Source organism: Rhincodon typus, chromosome 9 (genome assembly GCF_021869965.1).
Source record: "Rhincodon typus isolate 14 chromosome 9, sRhiTyp1.1, whole genome shotgun sequence".
Classification (NCBI taxonomy): Eukaryota; Metazoa; Chordata; class Chondrichthyes; order Orectolobiformes; family Rhincodontidae; genus Rhincodon; species Rhincodon typus.
In genome coordinates, this window is record NC_063340.1 from 3,929,317 (window position 1) to 3,940,761 (window position 11,445).

Below are 11,445 nucleotides of genomic sequence, written 5' to 3' on the forward strand. Positions count from 1 at the left end.
GCTTCTCCCCGGCTGTTATCAGACTGATGAATGGACTTTTTACCCTCAAGTAAGGTTGATATTGCTAATGTTGATCTTATCTAGCGCGCGCGCCCTGTGCAATGTAATCTGTGTGCCTCTGTCTGAGTCTTTTTGATCAGGACATCCTTTGCTTATTATGATCTGCTTCTACCGTTTGTAAACAAAGCTTTTCACTGTATTTCGGTACACGTGACAATAAATCAATCAATTAATCAATCAATGTTTGCCAATCAGACTTCTAGCAGCAGGTATCATGTGGTGCATTCCAGCATTAGTTGATGGCGAACTAGAATGAAAGACTTCCATTTAGCACTTTTTTTTTATCACGCAAGCAATTGTCAAAACAAATTACTGTGATTTCTGATCCCCAGCAGAGCTGAACTGTGGGTGTATAGGCAACAACATTCTTTAATGGCAAATATTGTAACTGTTCAGTTCTTGTCAGTGCGTGATACACATCAGTAGACAGTGAATCACAGAAATAAATCCATAAAATTGTGTTGGGCTGATAACCAATAGCACTATTGCTCTGTCCATTACTTATCTTTTTATTCTTTTTAATGAAGCTCTAACTATGTTTTGGTTGTGTTGCACTTGCTCTTGCCCTATGGCTGCATGAAGGCTCCCAATATTTTTAATTTGCGTGTTTGGACATAATGACACAATATTTATTATTGTTCTCTTTTTCAGTAAACAATTTAGTTATAATTTCGTTCTTGGTGCTTCTTTAGAAGTAAGTATGAACTAGTAAAAAAAAGGGACTAGCAACCTCTGTACAGGAAGAGAAAATAGACTTTTTATTTATGATTGATTGTACTTTATCAGTTAAAAACACTGTTGAATGACAGAGATGTGATAAATGTATCAATTAAATATGTGATTAAAACTGTAGTTAACTGAAATTTTTTTAAAAAATTGTTAAGCGATTAAGTAATCTCAGTTTATATACATGAATGAACTTTACATCTGGCTTATATCCATAAGGCATTGAAACATTCTTAGTGTGGGACAATGTCTTGCCTCGGGGTATATAAGATATGAAGTGTTCAAAATAATAATATGTAATAAATACTTTAATGAAAATTAAACAAGATATTTAAAAAGTACTAAACTTGTCCAGAAAGGAACAGTGACTATCCGAGGACATCATGCCTTGTGCTCACCTTTTCACCAAGATGACGAGGTATCATGAGATCAGGCTCCCATTTGAACTGAAACACCAGGTAAAGTCAAATAGTCAAAATCAAACTGTTGAATCAAATTCAAACACAATACATTCAGAAATAAATATAGTTCATTATAATGCAATTTTTATTCCAAAAATATACAGGATTCATAAAAAATCTTTATATTACATACAAGGTCATGAGAGCAGTTCGGTTCTGTACATGTGCAGAACAAGCAAACCCAAGGTTTCCTCTTTCCTATACAAGGTTATATTTACATACATATGAGGCACTGGGAGGTTCCGATAACTGAATGGATTCCCATTGCACTTTGGCATAAAGACCTTGGCTGATGGTCTTTCCCCACTGTGCCTTGGCGGTGGCTGCCCCTGGCTTTAGTGCATCCCTCAGCACATCATCCTGGACCTTGGAATGAGCCAGTCTGCAACACTTGGTCGAGGTCAACTCCTTGCTGTAGAAGACTGACAAGTTTCACGCAGACCAAAGAGCAGCTTTCACCATGTTGATAGTCCTCCAGGCGCAGTTGATGTTTGTCTCGGTGTGCATCCCAGGAAACAGCCTGTAGAGCACATAGTCCTGTATCACAGAGCTGCTCAGGACATAACCTCGACAAGACCCACTGCATCTCACTCTAGACTTCCTTTGCAAAGGCACATTCCAGAAGGAGATGTGTGACAGTTTCTACACCCCTGCAGCCGCTTCGAGTGCGGTGGCACAGAAAATCCAAGCATAAACTCACTGTTCACGGGTATAGTGCCGGAAGATTGGAAAGAGGCAAACGTCATTCCCTCGTTCAAAAAAGGGAATAGGGATAACCCCGGAAATTACAGGCCAGTTAGTCTTACGTCAGTGGTGGGCAAATTATTGGAAAGGGCTCTGAGAGATAGGATTTATGATCACTTCGATAGGCACAGTTTGATGCGTGATAATCAGCATGGATTTGTGAAGGGTAGATCATGCCTCACAAACCTTATTGAATTCTTTGAAGAGGTAACCAAACACGTGGATGAAGGTAGAGCAGTGGACGTGGTATACATGGATTTAAGTAAGGCGTTTGATAAGACTCCCCATGGTAGGCTCGTGCAGAAAGTAAGGAGGCATGGGATAGGGGGAAATGTGGCAGATTGGATTCAGAATTGGCTGACCCTTAGAAGACAAAGGGTGGTAGTGGACAGAAAATATTCAACATGATGCTCAGTTACGAATGGTCTACCACAAGGATCTGTTCTGGGTCCTCTACTATTTGTGATTTTTGAAAATGATTTGGATGGAGGAGTGGAAGGGTGGATTAGTAAGTTCGCGGATGATACGAAGGTGGGTCAAGTTGTGGATAGTGCGGAGGGCTGTTCTAGGTTACAAAGGGACATTGATAGGATGCAGAGCTGGGCTGAGAAGTAGCAGATCGAGTTTAACCCTGAAAAGTGTGAGGTGATTTATTTTGGAAGGACAAATTTGAAAGCAGAATACAGGGTTAATGGAAAGATTCTTGGCAGTGTGAAGGAGCAGAGGGATCTTGGGGTTCATGTCCACAGTTCTCTGAAAGCTGCCACCCAGGTGGATAGAGTTGTTAAGTTGTATCGTGTGTTAGCTTTCATTAATAGCGGGATTGAGTTCAAGAGCCGTGAAGTTATGCTCCAGCTGTACAAAAGCCTGGTTTGGCCACATCTGGAGTATTGTGTCCAGTTCTGGTTGCCTCATTACAGGAAAGATGTTGAAGCGTTGGAAAAGGTGCAGAGGCGATTTACCAGGATGTTGCCTGGAATGGAGGGAAGGTCTTACGAGGAAAGGTTGAGAGAGCTAGGGCTTTTCTCTTTAGAATGACGAAGGATGAGAGGTGACTTGATAGAGGTGTACAAAATGATCAGAGATATAGATAGAGTGGACAGCCAGAGACTTTTTCCTAGGGTGGAGGTAGCTATTACGAGGGGGCATAGTTTTAAAGTGAGTGGAGGTAGATATAGGGGAGATGTCAGAGTTAGGTTCTTTACTCAGAGAGTGGTAGGGGCGTGGAATGCATTGCCAGAGAGGGTAGTGGAGTCGGCCTCATTAAGGGCATTTAAGTGGCTATTAGATAGGCATATGAATGATAGTATAAGGTAGGGGTGGAGGTTAGGTAGACCTTAGGTTTAGGGTAAAAGTTCGGCACAACATCATGGGCCGAAGGGCCTGTACTGTGCTGTAAAAGAAAAAAAAACGAAGAATCTCACAAGTAGTGCCCTTCTCGCCACCAGCCAAGCAAAGTCTTGGTGTTTGTTTTAAAGTTCTGGCATTGAGGCATTCTGCCAAATGACTTTGACAGTCTGCTCAGGGGACAGGATCCACCCTCTCCTTTTTCCAGAGGGACTCGAGGATACTACGCGCTGACCATTTCCTGATCGAGTCAAAAGTGTTTTCTTTACAGATTTCTGCACGAAGGACAGGTGATACGGAATGGTCCAACTACTTGGGGTTTTCTGCGGTGCCAAGCCCAGTCCCATCCTTCACAACATCGGGGAATAGGTAGAATCTCAGTACGTAGTGACGTTTTAGTTTGCATACCAAGGGTTGCTGCACAGCTTGATGCAGCCACACATGAATGTGGCCATCAGGATGAGGACAGCATTGGGTGCATTCGCCGCACTCTTCTCCCGACTCCCCCCCCTTATCCAGAGCTTTGTACATGGTATCCCTGCGGACACGGTCCACCTTAGATCTGCAGATGAAGTGGAAGATGGCTCGAGTGACTGCAACAAGGCAGGTTCTGGGAACAGGCGACACCTGCGCTGTGCGCAAAAACAGAGAGAGTACATCACACCTGATGACTTGGTTTTAACCTGAAATGGAGAGCTCCCAAAGGCCCAGTTTCTGCCTCACCTTGGTGATACACTCCTCCCAAGTTTTTGCAAATGCTCCGGCCCCTCCAAACTATATTCCCAGAACTTTCTTGACGGTGAAGGGGATAAAGGATCGGTCGGTGCAGGTCCCAAAGAATGTGGCTTCGCTCTTGTCTCTGTTTACTTTGGCTCCTGAGACCAGTTCGAATTGGTCACAGATGCTCATGAGTCTGCACACTAACAGCAGATCCAAACAGGAAACAGCGACGTCATCCTTGTACAGTAAAGGTTAGACCTGCAGGTCTCCGCTACCTGGAATAATCACCCCTCTCAGGCTCGCATCCTTCCTGATGGACTCAGCAAAATGCTGTAGACAACACACAAACAAGACAGGAGAGAGTGGGCAGCCCTGCCTACCTCTGGATCTGATCGGGAAGCTTTCTGGTTCCCGCCTGTTGATTGAGACCTCACTACTGATGCTTGTTGTAATACAAAATATGAAGGGTGCTCCTGTGAACTGGTTGTCCCAACAGGAGTTTCCATTTGCAAGGAGCACATTTCGCGATACCACAGGTACACAGCTTGTGATTGTTTGTTTAGACATTAAAAACAGCTAACAGAAAACCATTTGTTGCAGCTGTGTGATTTTCTGCAATGTGTTCCCTGAAATAACCCCTTTTTCTTGGCAGCATCAGAAGGGACTTACTCCTCTCAGTCAAAAAAGTAAAATTAAAAAGAAAATATCAACCCAGTCAGCTATCTTGTGTGGCTGTTAAATCCAGACCCTGAAATAACTCACTGCTGGAGAAATTCAGCAGGTTTGCCTTGCAGCATCTGTGAAGAGAAAAAACAGAGTTAATGTTTTGAGACCAGTGTGTGCCTTCTTCAGAACTGAAGGGAGCTGAAGGTCCAGCATGTGGTTGTGCCATTCACTTACACCCTCTGAATGCCATGCCAAGTGGCATAATATGCATGGTGTTCCAAACTTCCTGATCACAGCAACAGTGGATGACCTGGTTGTTGGAGTTCTGGTTAGGGCAGTCTTTGGTGTTGTCTAACTTCACCATCAACCTCTTATTCATCTCTTAATCTTTATCCGACTGTTCTGCATGTATGACAAACTGGAGGCTGGAAGAACACAGCAGGCCAGGCAGCATCTAGAGGAAAGGAGCAGTACTGAAGAACACCCAAAACATTGACTGCTCCTTTCCTACAGATGATGCTTGGCCTGCTGTGTTCTTCCAGTCTCCTGATTGTCTACCATGGATTCCAGCATCTGCAGGTTTTTTTTTTGTCTCTAGCTACATTCTGCATGTATAACATGACGAATAGAGTTTTTGGACTTCTTTTGATACTGTTTCAGAGTTTGGGAGCTCTTATCACTCATTCTTCTTCATTAGTTATTTTCTCCACCCAGCTTACAATTGAGATCATCTTTAAGCACCACATTCTGAAGCAATTTTTTTGTTTCTTCCTCTTTCGTAATTCTCCAGGCTTCATATCCATAATTCATTACTGACCAGACATAATATGTAAGCACACAAATTCTAGTTTCAAGTTAATGTTTCTTAGAGTATTACTTCATTTGTAAAAGTGGTTTTTCAGATTTCTGCGCTATTTTTGACATCAGATGTTACTAGATGAATTGACAGATGTGTTCTAATTTGCTGCTATTAACTGTGATGTTGAATGCTGGAATGACCTGTTTCCTCTGTCCTTACCATGTTGTATGCTTTCTTACAGTTGAATATATCTACCACTTTCCCTTAGAACAGTGTAAAGCAATTTTAAAAGTCTTCGTCATTTATTGCTAGATGTAGGGTATCGTCAGCATAGCAGATTGTGCTATTAGACAGTCAAAATAGTACAAAACCTCAAGACCATTTGCCTAATTTTCACATAGGTTTAGGATTCATATTCTACTCTATGGGTGTTCATATTCTATAAACTATGGCATCCTGGAGCCACGATCTTGGTAAAATGTTAGTTGTTTACCCTAATTCTTCAAAGTTCATTGTTACCCATTTATTTATTTTTAACATTTTACTTTCTAGTCCAAATATTTTGTGACACAAATGGAGGTAGTATGAATCACAGCTCATTGCAAATGTAAAGAAATCTCTTACATATCTAATGTCCTCCCCATGTGCCTAAAAATTGAGAGGAGCCACGACTCTAGCTTCAGGATTATAACATATTCTGTATTCTTCATATGACATGGAAACTTAGTAACCTGTTTGGAAACAAACATGCTATCGGTTTCAGCAAGTCTCAGACTCCGCTGATAAAGCAACTGTTAATATATTTATCTCATTAGGTGTTTTCTTTAAGAAATTATGCTTTGTTCATCCTGCAGCTGTATTTCTAAGAAGCTTCACACCTGCCCAGAATAAACCTCTTCAAAAGGGCACCTTCATGAGCACTACAGCTCAACATTTCATCAAAGCATATATGTTATCCTTTGATGTAACACAGAGGAATTTCTATGAAGGATAAATGTCACTCACTATCATTTCACATCATGACATTCTGAGTATTCTGCATTGAGGTTGTTTTAAAGGAAGTTTTACAAGAAATCTGGTCACCTGTGTCTGAACTCTGTTTGATGTTGACGGTTATGTCCGAAATAGGAAAATATCAGTTCAACAGAAGTGGCGAGGCTCATTTTGAAGAAGTACAATTTATTTTATTAAAAGCAAGGTCTTTTATCTCTCGTGGCTATTGGATCTTTGAATAATCCAATAAAGAGCAGGTATTACTGCATAGAAAATAAGAGCAGGAGTAGGCCATTCAGCCTTTCGAGTCTGCTGTGGCAAATTTTTATGCTCATGGCTGATCATCTAAGTCAATAGCTTGTTCCCACTTTTTCTTCATTTCCTTTGATTCCTTTAGCCCCAAGTGCTATATCCAGCCCTTTCTTAAAATCATAGTGTTTTGGCCTCAACTGCATTCTGTGGTAGCAGATTCCATGGGCACACTACTCTCTGGGTGACAAAATTTCTCCCCATCTCAGTCTTAAATGATTTGCCCTGTCCTCAGACTGTGAGCCCTGGTTCTGGACCCACTGCCAGGAACAACCTTCCTACAGCTACACTGTCTAGTCTTGTTAGAATTCAAGAGGTTTCTATGAGATCCCCTCTCATTCTCCTGAACTCACCAACTTGAATCCTAACTAATTCAAATTCTCCTCATGCATCCCAGGAAATAGTCTGATAAATCTTTGCTGCACTCTCTGTATAGCAAGGACATCTTTCCTCAGCTAAGGAGACCAAAACTGCTCACAATATTCTAGATGTGGTCTCACTGAGGCCCTGAATAATTGCAGCAAGATATCCCTGCTTGAATTGTTATATTGCATAGGTCAACATACCATTTGCCACCTTTAGCCCCTGCTGCACCTGCATGCTTACCTTCAGCAACTGATGTACAAGGATACCCAGGTCTTGTTGTACATTCCCCTCTCTCAATTTATAGACATTCACATAATAATCTGACTCTTGTTTTTGCTACCAAAGTGGATAACCTCATATTTATCCACTTTATTATGCATCTGCCATGCATTTGCCCACTCTGTTAGCTTGTCCAAATCACATTGAAGCATCTTTGCATCTGTCTCACAACTCAACCTCCCTCCTATCCCTAGTATGTATGATTAGCACTTGAGAAGAAAGTTTAGTAGGTTAGTGATGGTGTGACATGGGTGCAAGATATCCAGGCCTCTATGTACCACCCTTGGGACAAGAATCTAGTTCATTGTCCTATCAGTATATTCAGATACTGCCTAATTTTAGTTTGTATTGTTGTACTTGTTAAAGTCTAGTTTGTCAGACTTGTGTGGGGGAGGTTTAATTATAAACAACAAAAACATATTATTGTTCTGGTGGCAGTAATTATATTATCTTTTAAAGAATGAGAAGCCATTGATATAATTGCGTGAAATTGATCTAATATGATGCTGTGAGAGAAGGTTGAGAGAAAATTTAATAAAGGTATTCAAAATAGGAAGGGGTCACAAGAGAATGGAGGGAAGTTGTTCCCATTGACAGAAGGGTCAAGAACTGGAGAATGCTGATTTATGGTGATTAGTAAAACAATTAGAGGAATATGAGAAAAAGCCTTTTTAGCACAGCAAAGGATTAGGATCTGGAATGCACTGACTGAAAAGGTTGTGGTGACAGGTTCAAACAGGGCCTTCAAAAGGGAATTAGATGACTATACAAAGGGGGTAAACTTTGCAGTGCTATGGGATCAAAAAGGAGGGAGTGGGAATAATTGGTTTGCTTTTATAGATATCCAATACTCAACACATTGAATGGCCTGCTTATGAACAGAAACCACTTGTGCTTAACCTAATAAGCCCTGTTTCAAAAGTAATTCCAGATGTCTTTATGCAGGTATGCAAATGGACATTATTATTTTTTGTTCCCCAGTTTAGTATTATCTTGGCAGCAGACTATAGAGCTATTGTTTAGTTTTCTTAGAAACCTTCCAATTATGTGTTAGTGTGTTGACATAAGTAATAAATACTGCCTGTTGTTCTTATAGAACTGAAGAAACATAAAATCCTGAAAAAGCATATTAATCACTGTATGCATTTCAGATTTTTTAATTCTCTCTCTAAACCTCACAGTTTTACAGACAATAATCCCCCTTTTGTAAAGGTTACCTTACAAAACCAAAGATCTGTTTAGTACATGTGGATCATTTCTCCAGTCAACCTTTCAACCAACTCTGAGGAGGGGTCACTGGACCCGAAATGCTAACTCTGATTTTTCTTCACAGATGCTGCCAGACCTGCTGAGTTTTTCCAGCAATTTCTGGTTTTGTTCCTGATTTACAGCAGCCGCAGTTCTTTCGGTTTTTATTTAGTATTTAACTCACTGCCACATCTCTTCTAGGCATGCCCACCTTGAAGTGCTGCTTCTCTCTCAGATTGGAATGGAAATCCCATCATTCTTCTTGTCCACCAACATTAACTTCACCGTCACTCCTCTTGTTTGACCAAGTATTTGCTAAAACTCGTTTCCACAGCCATATCACATCCTTGAGTGACTCCCTCCAGCTCAGACTCACCCCATGTGGATTCCACCTGAAGTTTCATCACTTATGCTTTGAATCCTCCCAGGATCACAGGGTTCTGAGGAAGGGGCACCGAAACGTTAACTCTTGATTTTTCTTTGCAGATGCTGCCAGACCAGCTGAGCTTTTCCAGCGACTTCTGATTTTGAACCTTTCAGTGACTCTGGCTACAAAGCTACAAAATGGCTTTGTTCACTAAATGACTTAGTTGGCTAAGAATATTTAGGATGAAAGGAAATAGAGTAACACATTACATTGTTCTAGACTTCCCTCAGATTGATGATATATGCATACATTTTGTCACCTTGTGGAATGAACTTCCTGTCAATAACTGCCTTCGTATTTTCATTCATTTCTAGTTGGAATGTATGGCAGCAACCTGTCAGAGAATCATAAGCAGAAAGCTAATGACCAATGTATTCATCTAGCTGCTAATAATGCAATTTCTTATTCAAACTGATAACATTCAGTCTAATTAGAAGATCCAGATACAACCTACATTTCTTGACCTAAAAGCAGCACTTGACATTTCTCAAAAGACCTCCTTGGCAATGAGGAGAAAACTGCTAACATAATGCACTGCTCCATTATTATTATCATTAAGAATGCGCTGTCTCAGAGGGAAGTAGAAGCAGATTCAATAACTTTCAGAGGTAAATTGGATAAATACTTGAGAGGGAAAGCTTGCAGGGCTACAGAGAAGGGCAAGGGGAGTGGGACTGTAGAGGTAGCTCTTTGAAAGAGTCAACATTGGCACAATGGACTGAATAGCCTTCTCCTGTGCCCCATAATTCCCAATAAGTTTCACTCAAAGAACCCAAACAGGATTATGCCTTCTGGGCAACCTGCCATAGTGTGCTTCTCATAAGGAGGCAGGTGCTGCATAACCTCAACAAAACATCTATGTAATTAATGTTATGATGAATAATGCCATGAATCACACATTACACATTGATGTCAACACAAAAAAAAATTAAAGGGACCTTGTTTTAAGCAGCATTGTATGAGGGGTGTAGCAATTTTTGGTATACCAGGGTAGCTTAATCAACAGCAACTTGCTGCCTGCTAGCTATAACATAATCAGTCCAGGTCAGTCCACTGCCAGTCATTACTAGGTCAAAATTGTAAGGTATCTACCTTGTTCTAATTGTCTTTGACTACTGCTACTTGTTGTCTCACCTGGTATACACACAAAAGAAAAACAAAACAGCCCCAGGCTAGCGCCAATTATCACAAGAACAACAAAGAAAGAAAGCCCTAGTGAGTAAACACTGGTAATACATTTTAAATAAATATATTTTATAACTGATGTTAATCCTTCCTCGACTGTCACCACCACCATTGCTGACAGTCCCTCGATTTGAAGATGATATCTACTCAAGATCACAAGTTTCTGCCACGAGTCTTCAATCTCAGGCACATGCAGCAGGAGGTTGCAAGTTGGTTAGACCCAGAGTACAGTTCAGGAAAATGGAAGTATCCAAATTGGAACAGCTTTGGAATGCCCCCTCCTTGACTCTCACCCTTAGGTTGTTCATCCAGGAAATATAGCCTGCTTGTTTTTGTTCTAGGAAGTAGCATAGTTGAATCTAGTTTTCGTTCAACCAGTCTTTGCCAAAATTGCTACATTAAATTACTTACTATCACCTACTTTGTGATAGCTAGTGAAACAGTCTTGTTTAATATATTGTGAGCAGAAAGTTACTTTTTTTCTAATTCATCAATCACCATGATGTTCTTGAATATATTTAGTAAAATGAGATGCGTAAACTGCTGCTTTGTACCATTCAGTAAATAAAAAGTCCTTGCTATCCTCAAAGTTCAATGAGGAGAATTTTAAGATGATACACTTCGAGGGATGACCATGGAGAGACAATATAAAATAAAAGATACAATTCTAAGAACATTGCAGAAGCAGAGGGGCCTGGATGTATATGTGCATCAGTTGTTAAACGTGGCAGAATAGGTTGGGAGAGCAGTTATCAAAGCATACAGTAGTCTGGGCTTTATTAATCAAAGCATTCAGTACAAGAGCAAGAAAGTTATGTTAAACTTACATAAGACATTGGTTTGGCCTCAATTAGACTACTTCACCTAGTTCTGGGTATTACAGTTCAGGAATGATGTGAAGGCATTGGAGAGTGCAGAAGAGATTTATGAGAGTGTTTCCAATGTTGAGGAATTTCAGTTATGAGGTATTATGGAGAAGTTGAGATTGTATTCCTTGGAGAAGAGGAGGCTGAGAGGAATTTTGATGAAGGTATTCAAAAATCAAGAGACTAGGGAAAATGTTCTGATTTCTGCACGGATCAAGCATGAGGGGATGTAGATTTAAAGTAATTAGT

The 11,445-nt window shown here is 40.6% G+C and overlaps 1 protein-coding gene across 4 annotated transcripts in view; it reads left to right on the forward strand.

Annotated features, from left to right (window-relative positions):
- Positions 1 to 11,445, forward strand: part of aplf (aprataxin and PNKP like factor) — a 229,812-nt gene that overhangs the window by 729 nt on the left and 217,638 nt on the right. The window lies entirely within an intron of this gene.